Here is a 12335-nt window from a genome sequence, read left to right on the forward strand (position 1 = left end):
GGGCCACACGAACAGCTAGCTCCCGCAAACATGGCACAACCTCACAGATACCGGAACACAAAAGGAACTGTTTTTCTTTTAAAATTTTAAATTAAGGGGCACCTGTGTGGCTCAGTGGGTTAAGCCTCTGCCCTCAGCTCAGGTCATGATCTCAGGGTCCTAGGATCGAGCCCCGCATTGGGCTCTCTGCTCAGCGGGGAGCCTGCTTCCTCCTCTATCTCTACCTGCCTCTCTGCCTACCTGTGACCTTGTCTGTCAAATAAATAAATAAAATCTTAAAAAAAAAAACACTAAAAAAATTTTTTTAATTAAAAAAATGTTTTTAATTAAAATTTAAAATTTTTAAAATTGGGGCGCCTGTGTGGCTCAGTGGGTTAAAGCCTCTGCCTTCGGCTCAGGTCATGATCCCAGGGTCATGGGATCAAGCCCCACATCAGGCTCTCTGCTCAGCAGGAAGTCTGCTTCCTTCCGCCCCCCCCCCCCACAACCCGCCTGCCTCTCTGCCTACTTGTGATCTCTGTTAAATAAATAAATAAAATCTTAAAAAATTTTTTTTTAATTTAAAATTCAAATTTAAAATTTTTTTATCTTAAAATTAAAAATTAAGCATGATCTCAGGGTACCCTGCTCAGCAGACAGTCTGCTTCTTTCTCTCCCTCTCCTCTCTGCTTGTGCTCTTTCTCACACACACACTCTCTATCTCAAATAAATAAGCAAAATCTTTTAACAAAATTAAAATAAATAAAAATTGAAGTACCGCCACTCTCTCCTGGGTCTTTACCCGCGAGGGGCCAGTGCAGGTCTCCAGTGCAGGTCTCTGCAACAGGTTAGCTACAACAGTCCTGTTGTAGGCTTAGAAACTGCCACTAGCCCACTCACTGGGAGATAAAAGAGAGAATAAACCCACTGGACAGTTGGAAGGGTCACAGATTCCTCCTGCCGCATCACTCCAACATGCCCCAGAGAGCAAGAGCCCATATGCGTGTGGCACAAATGGGAGCCAGCCCCACCCCATCCCCGGCCGCTCAGCACGGCTGTTTTGGAGGCACACTGGGACACTGGGGAATGAATGGCGCCCCCAGAGCTGTGTGGCCCCTGCAGCGGGGCCCTGGTTGAGGAGGAGAAAACAACTGTCAGGACAGAAACAGCCAGGAAACCTCCCAGGTGAGAGTCTGGAGCAGGTTTCTAGAGAATTCACGGGCCAGGGTCCCGGAGGAGCTGTCCCCAAGTGGGGAGGCAGACCCAAGATGCTCTGAGGCCCTGTGGAGGGAGCGGGGCACCATTCCGTTTCCTTAGACACTGTTGAGTGGGTCCCATCTGTCATGGGGCAGCCCGGAACAGGTATGGTGTGTACCTGTACACACACCTTGGCGCCAGCCCCACAGGAGGTGCCAGGGGTACTGGGCAGGGGGCAGGGGGGCGAAGCTCACAGCCCCGGCCCAAGCCCAGCCTGGCTCTGAGAATAACACACACACATATGGACAGGAACAGTAATTCTGGTGACTGTGTCCAAGCAAGAGTGGACCGACAGAGAGTGGCAGCTGGGGCCCCTGCCAGGCCAGCCCCTGTGGCTCCCTCGAGAGCAGGCGAGGGACGCAGGGTGACAGGAGCTAAGAGCCAGGTTGCTTGGCGGGGGTGGTGGTGAATGACAGCAAAGAAAGGGGAAGAACAGGATGTATAATACAGAGGAGGGGGCTGCTTTCATCAAGGCCGAGTAATAACTCTAAATCGAGGGGTTCTGTGCTTCTCCAGATATAACCTCCAAAACTGGTGGCTTTCCTGATCAGACAAAAGTAAAGAAGCCCAAGGGTTTCCTATGAGCTGTATCTCCCCTGCACCTCACCTGCAAACACCCAGTTCCAGCTCCTTTGGTTGGTAAACCTGGTGGGTGGCCGTGAGCCATCAATTCCAGAAATGTTTCTGTGACAAGTGTGGCAAGTGTGACAAGTGCTCCCATGATCTCAGGACCAGGTGGAACAAGGCCACCTAACCACTCAGGATAGAGACGGAGGCCAAGAGTGGAAGAGTTGTGGGAAAGTCCTGGAAACAGCTCTGAAACAAGGAGCTTCCTTACCTTTAACGAAATCAGTTTGTCCTGAGGCATAAATCCAAGAGATGATTATCAGCCAAGGGCTACATGTGATTAGAAACAAAATCAAGTTCCCTAACTTGAGAGATCATAAAGCCTCTTCAAAACCACCATGCAACTCTGTTGTGCCTGCATCTCTCCGACAATTGCTGTGCAGGGAAAGGGAGGAGAAGCCATAAAAATAAAATTCTCCTTGACCATGAAAGCCTTGGTGAGCTCAACAGCCATCTCTGTTTTGGCTCCTGAGATGAACTGAGAGGCCAGAACTACACAGCGAACGTTCTGGGTAACATTCCTCGTGAAACGCCTGCCCCCACTCCAAACACACACACACACACACACCACCACCACCACTCCAAACACACACACACCACCACCACCACCACCACCACCACCACCACCACCACCCCCCCAAACCTGGGGTTTTAAAGTTTTCCTCAGTTTCATTAGATCGTGGTCTTCAGAAGAGCAGGCATTTTATGCAGTGACTACAGGCCATGTCTTTCATAGACAGCACAGAGGAAAGTGTTGATGGGGCAACCTCCTGTCCCCACCCGCCTCCTCGGAACCACTTCACCAGCTCCCCCTGCCCCCACTGTGTCAGCAGGCAGCCCTAGCACACACCCTGCGATGTGTACTCCTATCATGCTGCCTGATGGTAAAGCTAACTTGACCTGTTATCAGTGGCCAGGAAGGATTCAGGATCTTCCAAACACCATTTAACCTTACAAAACAGAATAGCAGAAAATCGGTTATCTAGTTCTTGACCAAAAAAAAAAATAATGGGCTTTTCTAAGCACTAACAACAAATCTGAATTTCACTGCAATGGGCTTCTAGTGAAACTACCCCAAGAGGACTGTAGGCTCACAGAGAGGACCGAAGATCAGGCCCCAGACTGGAAATGGAATTATCCCATTCCCAGGAACTTCCTGGAAACATTAGATTTCCTTCTCTGAATTGCAAAGACTACAACAAACTCACATGTCAGCTATGTGTCAGGCAATGCACAAAGTATTTTTTTTTAAAGATCATATTATTTATTTTTTAAAAGATTTTGTTGGGGCGCCTCGGTGGCTCAGTGGTTTAAAGCCTCTGCTTTCAGCTCAGGTCATGATCCCAGGGACCTGGGATCCAGTCCCACATCGGGTTCTCTGCCCATCAGGGAGCCTGCTTCCTCCTCTCTCTCTCTCTGCCTGCCTCTCTGCCTACTTGTGATCTCTGTCAAATAAGTAAATAAAAAAAATTTTCTTTAAAAGATTTTGTTTATTTATTCGAGACAGAGGGAGAAAGAGAGAGAGAGAGCTCGCACAAGCCAGAAGGGGAGGGAGAAGCAGGCTCCCCACTGAGCAGGGAGCCTGATACAGGACTCAATCCTAAGACTCTGGGTTCATGACCTGAGCTGAAGGCAGTGGCTTAACTGACTGAGCCACCCAGGTGCCCCTAAAGATTTATTTATTTATTTTAGAGAGAGAGCATGAGCTGGAAGGGCAGAGGGAAAGAGAATCTTAAGAGGACTCCCTGCTGAGCCCAGAGCCTGATGCAGGGCTCAATCTCACCACCCTGAGATCACAGCCTGAGCTGAAACCAAGAGTTGGATGCTTAACCAGCTTTGCCACCCAAGCACCCCTCACAAAGTATTTAAGTGACTCCTGTATATTCAGAGAATATATATAGAATACTGTAAACCCTACAAGTCCCAGAAAGAGTAAAGCTTCTTAGAAACGGTTGGGGCAGCCTATTGTGTGACTGGATGAGAAGAGTGTGGAAGGCCATGTCCTCAGTTTTCTTACAAACAGATCACTGAAGGCGTATGTCTCCTAATGCCAATTTCTTGGACTCTTTTGAGATAATTGCAAGGTTGATGATGTCTGCTTAGTTTTCCAATATTCTCAACTTCAAATATTCTCTCTTGTGTCTTCACAAACCACTGGAACACTCCAAAAATGATTATCATGAACTACCATTAAAACTATGTTTACCTGGAATATATAATGACATGGGGAAATACCTATGTTCAGATTAAGGAGAAAACCAGAACAAAAAACTATAAATGGTGTGACATCATGTGAAAATGCATAAAAGAGATTCAGGAGAATTGGGTGGGTGGGAAGGGGCACGGACACAGTGGTCAGAGTCATCCATTTCGCAGCATCTAGCCATCCAACAGATATGCCCCTTTACTCAGGAATCCCCTCCTAGTAATCCCTGACTTAGAAGAATCTGGACTGTACCGGACGATATACAGATAAAGAAGCTAAGACAACATAGATTATAATAGTAAGAACTGGAAACAGCACAATAGATGTTTAAAGTGGGTTAAATAAATTATACTTCCGAGTATGACTACATAGTCTTTAAAAAGAATGAAGTAGCTATAAGAAATAACCCTGAAAAAAGTCGCTATGTAAAAATGCATGGTATAAGTTCTGTTAGTTTAAAAAGAAAACGTACATATATGGGTATATATGTAAATGCGCGGGGAAAAGACTAGCGGACTACACCCCGATGGTTCATCTCCTGAAAAGCGTGGAGAGCTATAGGGTGTGTCGGTTAGGATGCTTTTGGCTACAGTGAACACAAAGCTAACCTAACCTGCTATCAGTGGCCGGGAAGGATTCAGGATCTCCCAAACATCCCAAAGCAGAGACTCTTTGCGGGCTAATTCGGAAGATCAAGGGCACTATGGAGGCCAATACTTCACCTTGCATTCTCTGGCAGGCCAGCTGGGACCTGAGCTAGCCTGCTCTGGTGGTTGAGGGCTGTCCCACTTACAGTCACTGTGTGGCCAGAAGAAAAGGGCTGCTTCCCCCTCTCACCTCATTGGAAGGACCAGGGAAGCTTCCCGGTGACCCACCCTCGTGCTTTATTGGCCAAGATGAAGTGCACATGCTCACACTGAGCCAATCACTGGCAAGGACAGCACCCCTCCCCCCCCCCAGTAGCCTTCGCCAATCAGGATTTACCCCTGAGACATGTGGGGGAGCATGGTAGATACTGCAGCCAAACGAATGAGGTTTCTGCCAGGCACAAAAAGGGGAACAACTCTTGTAGGGACAGACTGTGAAGGGGAGCTTTTTACTAGAGGTGGTCCTAAATTATTTGAAACTTTTACGAGATTACCTATATTTAAATATTTTTATTTATTTATTTATTTTCTTTGACAAGGGGAGCATGGGGGTTGGGGTGGAGGGCCAGAGGAAAGGGAGAAACAGAATCCCTGCTGAGCTGAGCCAACTTGGGGCTCAGTGGGATCCCAGGACCCCGATATCATGACCTGAGCAGAAGTTAGTTGCTTTACTGACTGAGCCAGCCGGGTACCCTGAGATTATATTATATTTTTTAAAAATCTAACATTTAAAAAAAAGTGGATGCATTGATCTAAGACCAAAAGGAAATTCACCTTGAGACTGCAGGTGATCTTCACTTTTTTCTGTTTTCCAAAAAATTACATATACTTTTATAACAGAAATATAATAATTTAAAAGATGTTTTCCTGTTCCCCCTAGGGGCCCAAATATCCTTTGTGAAATTGTGCAGTGCTGTCTTTTGGTTTGGGAGAGGGAAGAATGAGGCTGCTCAGCTCGGTCATTTGCCTTTCTTTAGATGGGCTTGGGTAAACTAGATTTCTAGATGACTCTCAAAGACCCAGGAACAAAATTCTCCCCCGGCCTTCCGCAAGGCAGCCATCCACAAAGTTGGGTCCCTGGCTTCCCCACTTCTCGCCCTCTGGCCCTGCCACTGCTCTGACCTCCACCCAGAGTGGAGGTCTGCTTGTTGCCCTCTTTCCCTCCCTTGTTGCCCCTCCACTTTCCAAGGACTGCCTGCCTTGGCTCCAATCTTTCCTCTACTTTTCCTTCCCCCACATATCAAACAGCCCTTGGCATTCCATTACAACTTTGGTTTTCAAGGTTTATTTTAGGCAGGGAGGCATGGAGTGGGAATAATAGCAGTAAAATCTCCTTTGCAAATAATAAATGGAACTCTAATATGTGTGTGTGTATATATTTAATATCTCTACATATCTAATATCTATATCTATATATATGTATATATGTGTATGTGTTTGTGTGCATATATACACACACACGGAAGTAGAGCAAAGCTGAAATATTTTGAGGGTCATCCAGATTCCCAGATTATCCCTCCTAAGATCAGGATGACAGAGACCACTGCCTTAGAACATCCATCTTTCCCAGACATCAAGAGGAAACAATCAGCTCAGAGCATAAAGTATAAAAAGTCTGCCTGATGAATTCTGACACACCCTGCACTAATTTCAGGTAACTCATCAAACTGAAAAGGATTGGCTGATCACTTAATCCTTTCTTAAAAGTGCCTTGCCAGGGAAGGCACTAATGCCCCTCAAAGAGGAAAGGTGATTGCCCTTCCCTCTGAACCATATTTTGAAGGAGGAACATCAGTTGGTCTTTTTTTTTTTTTTTTTAATTTATTTGAGATAGAGAGAAAATGAACACAAGCAGGGATGGGGGTGGGGGGCAGGGCCCAGAGGGAGAGGAAGAGCTGAACAGGGAGCCTGGCTGAGTAGGGAGCCAGATGTGGGGATCGATCCCAGGACCCTGGGATCATGAACCAAGTGGAAGGACGACACTTAACCAACTGAGCCATCTAGTGCCACCGCCCCCCACCAGTTGGTCTTGGTCAACACAGCCTCCGGTAAATTTACTGCTAGAAGGGTATCACCACAGCTAACCAGAAGCCAGGGCTCTGCAGAAGAAGAGTGGAGATGTGCATGCTCTGGAAAATTCCGTTTTGTACCTGATGAACTTCCATAGCTGCCCACCCTCCAGCCCTAGCCTGGTTCTCTGCTGCTCATGCTGGGTTTGTTGGTTAAAAAAATTGAATCTCTTAATTGGTGAGCTATGTGGAGAATATTTTAGGAATCTCTTCTTCCTCTTGCCTACCAGCCCCCTCTTCCTCATGGACAAGAATACAATCACTTTTGTTATGCCTAGCATGTGTCCTTTACTGGTAATCCTTCCAACGTGACAGGGAAGCAATATTACCACTATTTTTCTGACCAAGACACTGAGGGTCAGAGAGGTTAAAAAAGTTGCTCCAAGTCACACAGTAGCTGAGCAGGGTACCTGTAGCTAGCTACCTCAAGTCTAACTGATTTCAAGATCTGCATTTTATTTTCTGCCAGATCACAAAGCTTTCTATTCAAAGATGACTCATTAGAGGTCAAGGTCAGCAATGTGGAAGCCCGACCAGAAAATCTCCTTTCCTGGGCCCTTCTCTGGTCCAGGACCTCATTTTCAGTCTAGAAAGAATCTTTCTCTCTTTATTATCTCACCAGCTCTTTGGAGGCAGAGAGGACCCATGTTCTTTATTTTTCTATCACCTGGGCGCTCAGTAAACATAGGCTGAATTAGATTAAAGTGTGTTCCAGAACTTTGCTGGTGTTTCACAACATGAGGAGCACATGGTAGCTTGTGAGAAATGCAGAATCTTGGGTCCTAACCCGGACGTGCTGAGCCAGCATGTACGTTTAACAAGATCTCCAGGAAATCACATGCACTGTGAAGTTTGAGGCATGACGTTTGGCACCTTCCACCTGCTTTAACACACTGTTTTCTCCCACCAGTGTATAAGTGAAGCTCTTTCCTTTTTATTCTGCATCATCAGATGGAAAACACATTGTTTTATGACCCACAGAAGTTCAGGTAATCTTTGAGGGAACTTTACCTAAGAGAGGACACTTCACTTACAAAGCCAAGTTGTCCCCAATGTCAAAGAATTCAGCAGGCCAGTAGTGCCTTAGCTAATGACTGCATTTAGAAATTCTTTTTAACAAAGGTCCACATTTAATAAGTGCTTATTTAATGTTCCATGGTACTATTAATCATCAGATTTAAACTTGAGTTACTCATAGTTAAGTACTCCATTAGCATTCACAAATTTCTAACCTTTAGATAACTCTCATCAACAATTCAGCTCATTTCCTACACCTCTTTATTGAGCATCTATTATGAACAAGGCCTTGTAGGGATGAGACGTGGTGGGGAATATGAATGGGGCAGTTCCTGACCCTCCATCTTTGCTACAAATAGAATGAACATCAGGAACATGCTAATTAAACATTTGTGTAAGCAAATAATGCATCAAGTATCATTTCCACTATTTAAATGTGAAACTCAATTAGATGCTTCTATGATGCAGCCAATTAAACCGTTGGCGTAAAGCAGCCAAGAATACTGAGTCACTGGGCTATTTTCAACACCTTGTAATTTGACCTCTCATGGGAAAGAAATGTCACCGCTTACATGGGATCAGCATGGGACAATCAGTGTCCTGATCACAATGGAAAAACTGACTTTTTCATGTGAAGAACAAGATACCTACGTGTTTGAAAAATTAGGAAAAAGAACTTAGCCTTTTGGGTTCTTAAGGGTCAAAAGCAAGACTTCAAAAAATTTAACATATTCAGATGATTATATAAAAAGTATATGCATGCAGTATTATTTTAATCTGAACAAATCACTACTTTTGAATTTGTAACCAGAAATCAAGGGGCAGGATGAAGAGCCAGCTATAAAAATCACCAAGACTTAAGAGAGATGGTTCAAAAAATAAGATAAATTCAACTTAATAATGACGTACATCATATGTTGTGCATCTTTGTTTTTAAAACCATTTTCATTATTTTTACCATTTTCATTATTTTTATCATTTTCATTATTAAACACCCAGAAACAGTAAAAAGGACCCAAACTCTTAAAAGATCAAACGTGCTTAAAAACAATCGTTATTTTCTACATAAAGATTAATTCTTTAGTCATCATCTGAACATTCTCATCGTATCAGGGAATTTTTTTTCATCATACTAATTAGTAAAGCCTCACTTGGTTCTTTTCTTGGCACATTTAACTCTTTAGGGGGTAACGTTTTATTAATAACATATTTCCTCCAGAATGAAGTCCCTTCTCTCACCTCCCCAGGAGTCATTTGGGGGAATAGTAAGAATAAAACCAATTCTATGGTCACGCACAGTGGGACAGATCAGCAAATAAATAGAGACATCGATTTCCCAGAAGAAAATGGCTAAAAGCAGCACATTTACAATTCTTCTACGCCACATCCCCATCTCTCTGGGAGATGGAAGACAAGTATTGAATGTCTTTATGTTGCACACTTTATTTCTAACTAAATGTTTAAGAAGACTGCTGAGAAATGCCAATACTTCTATAGGTCCTGGTTTAGCTGCACAATGAAACAGAGATTTTAAAAATGTATTATTTTTTGCTTTTGCCCAAAAATAGTGGTCCCAGTCAGAATAATACCTTTAAACATGATATTTATTGGGGGGGGGTATTTATTTTGGGAATTTAAAAAAAGATTTTATTTTGAAAGAGAAAGAAGAAACAGGAGCAGGGGGAGAGAGAGGAAGAAGCAGACCCCCTGCTGAGCAGGGAGCCCAACACCGGGCTCAATCCCAGGACCCTGAGATCATGACCTGAGCTGAAGGCAAATGTTTAAGTGACTGAGCCACCCGGAGGCCCCCATCTTATGGGTTATTTTTTGCCAGACTTTCCCTTTAAGGAAATCTTTGTGACAGAAAGACCTAGTAGTTGCCTTTGAATTTCAAACTGTCACTTCCCACCTAAGAAGGGCAGCTCTGCTTTAATGCAAGCCATAATAAGTTGGTCAATTCACTAGTCAGGTACTAAGTCAGTGTTAGATAGAGGTGTGGACAGAGCTACACCTTGCCAGGAACAGCTTTCCAGCCAATTATCTGGAAAGTCCAAACAGGGAAAACCCTCCTATTAAGGAAAAGGAGGTTTGGGTTCTAAATGATCACACATGACCAGTTCATTTCTGCTAATTGAGTTAATAACTACTCAAATATTTTATCTGTAAAGAAACAGGCCAGCCAATTTAATGAATTTGGGGCAGGATAATAAAGCAGCAGGTACCAACGACAAACAGGTGGGGTTTTCCCCTCTCAGACCCCCTCCTGAACACCTGTTGAATCCCGGGTCTTTTAACTTTCTGAACTAAAGCTTCCCGGATACAACCGTGGTAGTTTTTAGACTTTCTGGAAGTGCGTGTGTATTTTTAAGGTTTCCATCTTGCTTAATCTACAAAACTGGTTACTAATTATTTATGAATCACAGGGCTGAAAACAAACTTTCTTACCTTGAGCAGTTAAGGAGTGGCAGGCAGAGGAGCGGGGTTAGTTTTTAATTTAGCCCCCTGGCACCTGTCCCTACCCTCTGGTAAACGACCCTGCACAGCTCTATAGAAAGGTCAAAGGTGCGCCTCCCTCCTCCGCCCGGGGAGGGGGCACACCTCCTATCAAAACAACACGCAAGCATCCAACCTGGGGAGCGGTGGCAAGGCGTAGCGAAGAGCCAGGCTAGGCGCTTTCTGAACGTTCAGGGGGCAGACTGGGTACCCAGTCGGGCCCGGAACCAAATCCGACCTAGGGACCCGGAGAGATCGCGGGCCCGGGGCGCGCACGCCGCACTCCCTAGGGCTCCCCGGCTCCCCACTCTTCGCGAAGGAGAGCGGCTGGGGCTCAGAGAGGCTACATGGCAACCCTCCAGGCTGCTACCTGGACACGGCCTCTATCCACCCGACGGTATCCTCTGATCTCCCCCAAATCCTGAGGTTCGGGGTGCCTCGCTCTCGACTTCCTACGGCGAGACGCACACGGAGCACACCAACCCAGCAGCCGCTGCAGTCCCGCAAGACGCAGCGTCCCGGGCCCCGGGCCCCGGGGTGGGGGTGAGGCCACACCATCCTGCGCCCCTGACCCCCGCACCGCGCAGCCCTGTGCCTGAACGCCCCTTTCGGCCCCGCGCGTCCACAGCGTCGGCTAGCAGGTGACCGAGTCCCGCGCCCCCGCGCGCACGGACTCCCACCCCGGCCCCCCCGCATTCCCGGGCGCGGCCCCTTACCTTGTAACTGGCCGGGATGACCCCGCGGGGCCGGGCGCTGACTGGGCCAGGGAGACGCGCCTCCCGCCGCCGCCGCCGCCGCCGCTGGGAGCCGAGGCGGCGAGCGGGCGCGGCGAGCTCCTCCCGGGCGGCGGCGGGAGGCGCTGCTCTCGCTGCCGCCGCCGCCGCCGCCGCCACCGCGGCCGCGGATCTCCGAGCTATGCGGCCGCTGCTTCCCGGCCGCCGCCGCGCGGGTCCCTCGGCTCCTGCGGGAGGCCGGCTGCTCGCGCGGCAAACTCTTCCGCACGCAAAGCCGGCGGGGAGAGCCGCGGTCTCTTCCTCCTCCCCCTCCCTCCTCCCTCCTCCCACCCTCTGCCTCCTCCTCCTCCCTCGCCTCCTCCTCCTTCCCTCCGCTCCGGCTGCCGGGTCTCTTCTGGTCGCGCGCCGGGCCTTGGCCCCAGCCCAGCCGGGGACTCGCATCCTGAGACCCCCCCCCCCCGGACCCCTAGTTCCTCTGGGCGGCGCAGACACCCGCGCGCCGGAGGCCGCCGCCGACTCTGCTGGGCTGCCAGGGACGCGCGGCGGAGTCCGGCCTGGGGCGCGGGGTCGGGACTGGGCGCGGGGTACGGGTTAGTGTGCTTAGAGGTAAACTGGCTGAGAGGGGAGGTAGGCGGACACGGGGCTGCCAGCTGAAGTCCGGTGAAAGTTGTCGCCGGGAGTGGCAAGGAATCTTCCTCCCCTGCTTTGTGCAGACACCCTCGTCGTGCCCGCCGCCACCCCGCTGTCCCGTGCGTTGGGGGGAGAGGGGGACGAGCGCACGATTCTCGTTCCCTCCACGCCATCCTAGCGGGGCGGGTCTGAGCGCGGAGCCAGAGGCCAGGCTCTGGGCGAGTCTCTACGCTAGGAACAGCGTGATTTCTCAGTGAGCGGTGGCGGCCGGACAGGGAGGGAGGGGGCAGTTGGGACACTGGGGTTGGGGGAGAAAGCTGGAGAGCGCTGTTCCGGGGAGGACCGCGGCGCCTGCCGGGGAGGAATAATCGGTGTTGCTTCCTAGGCGAACATAGCCCTTCCGGAAAATGGGTCAAGGATAGAAAGGAACGGGCTATTTGACCCCCCGCCACCCCACATACACAACCAGGCAGAAGCATGTGGGTTGGGGGGCTGAAGCCAGGAGCGCGCCCTCTGAGCTCTGGTCTGCCTCTCCCTCCCCGCCCCTCCTGCCCTCCTCTTCTTTTGCACCAGTGCAGGAAATGTTCCACTGACCTACATATTTTTCCAAACATACGTGACCTTTTTTTTTTTTTTTTTTTTCCCTCTGTGGGAGGAGACAGGCGAGAATCCAAGA

At 48.4% G+C, this 12335-nt stretch overlaps 1 protein-coding gene across 1 annotated transcript in view; it reads right to left on the minus strand.

Annotated features, from left to right (window-relative positions):
* Positions 1-11140, minus strand: part of NPAS2 (neuronal PAS domain protein 2) — a 153025-nt gene extending 141885 nt beyond the window's left edge. The window contains exon 1 of the mRNA XM_004753034.3: positions 11012-11140. The gene's annotated coding sequence lies outside the window, so the exon portion shown is untranslated. The remainder of the gene's footprint in view (positions 1-11011) is intronic.
* Positions 11141-12335: the final 1195 nt, after the last annotated feature.

Source organism: Mustela putorius, unplaced genomic scaffold (assembly GCF_011764305.1).
Source record: "Mustela putorius furo isolate JIRA1106 unplaced genomic scaffold, ASM1176430v1.1 tig00000224_pilon_pilon_pilon, whole genome shotgun sequence".
Lineage (NCBI taxonomy): Eukaryota > Metazoa > Chordata > Mammalia > Carnivora > Mustelidae > Mustela > Mustela putorius.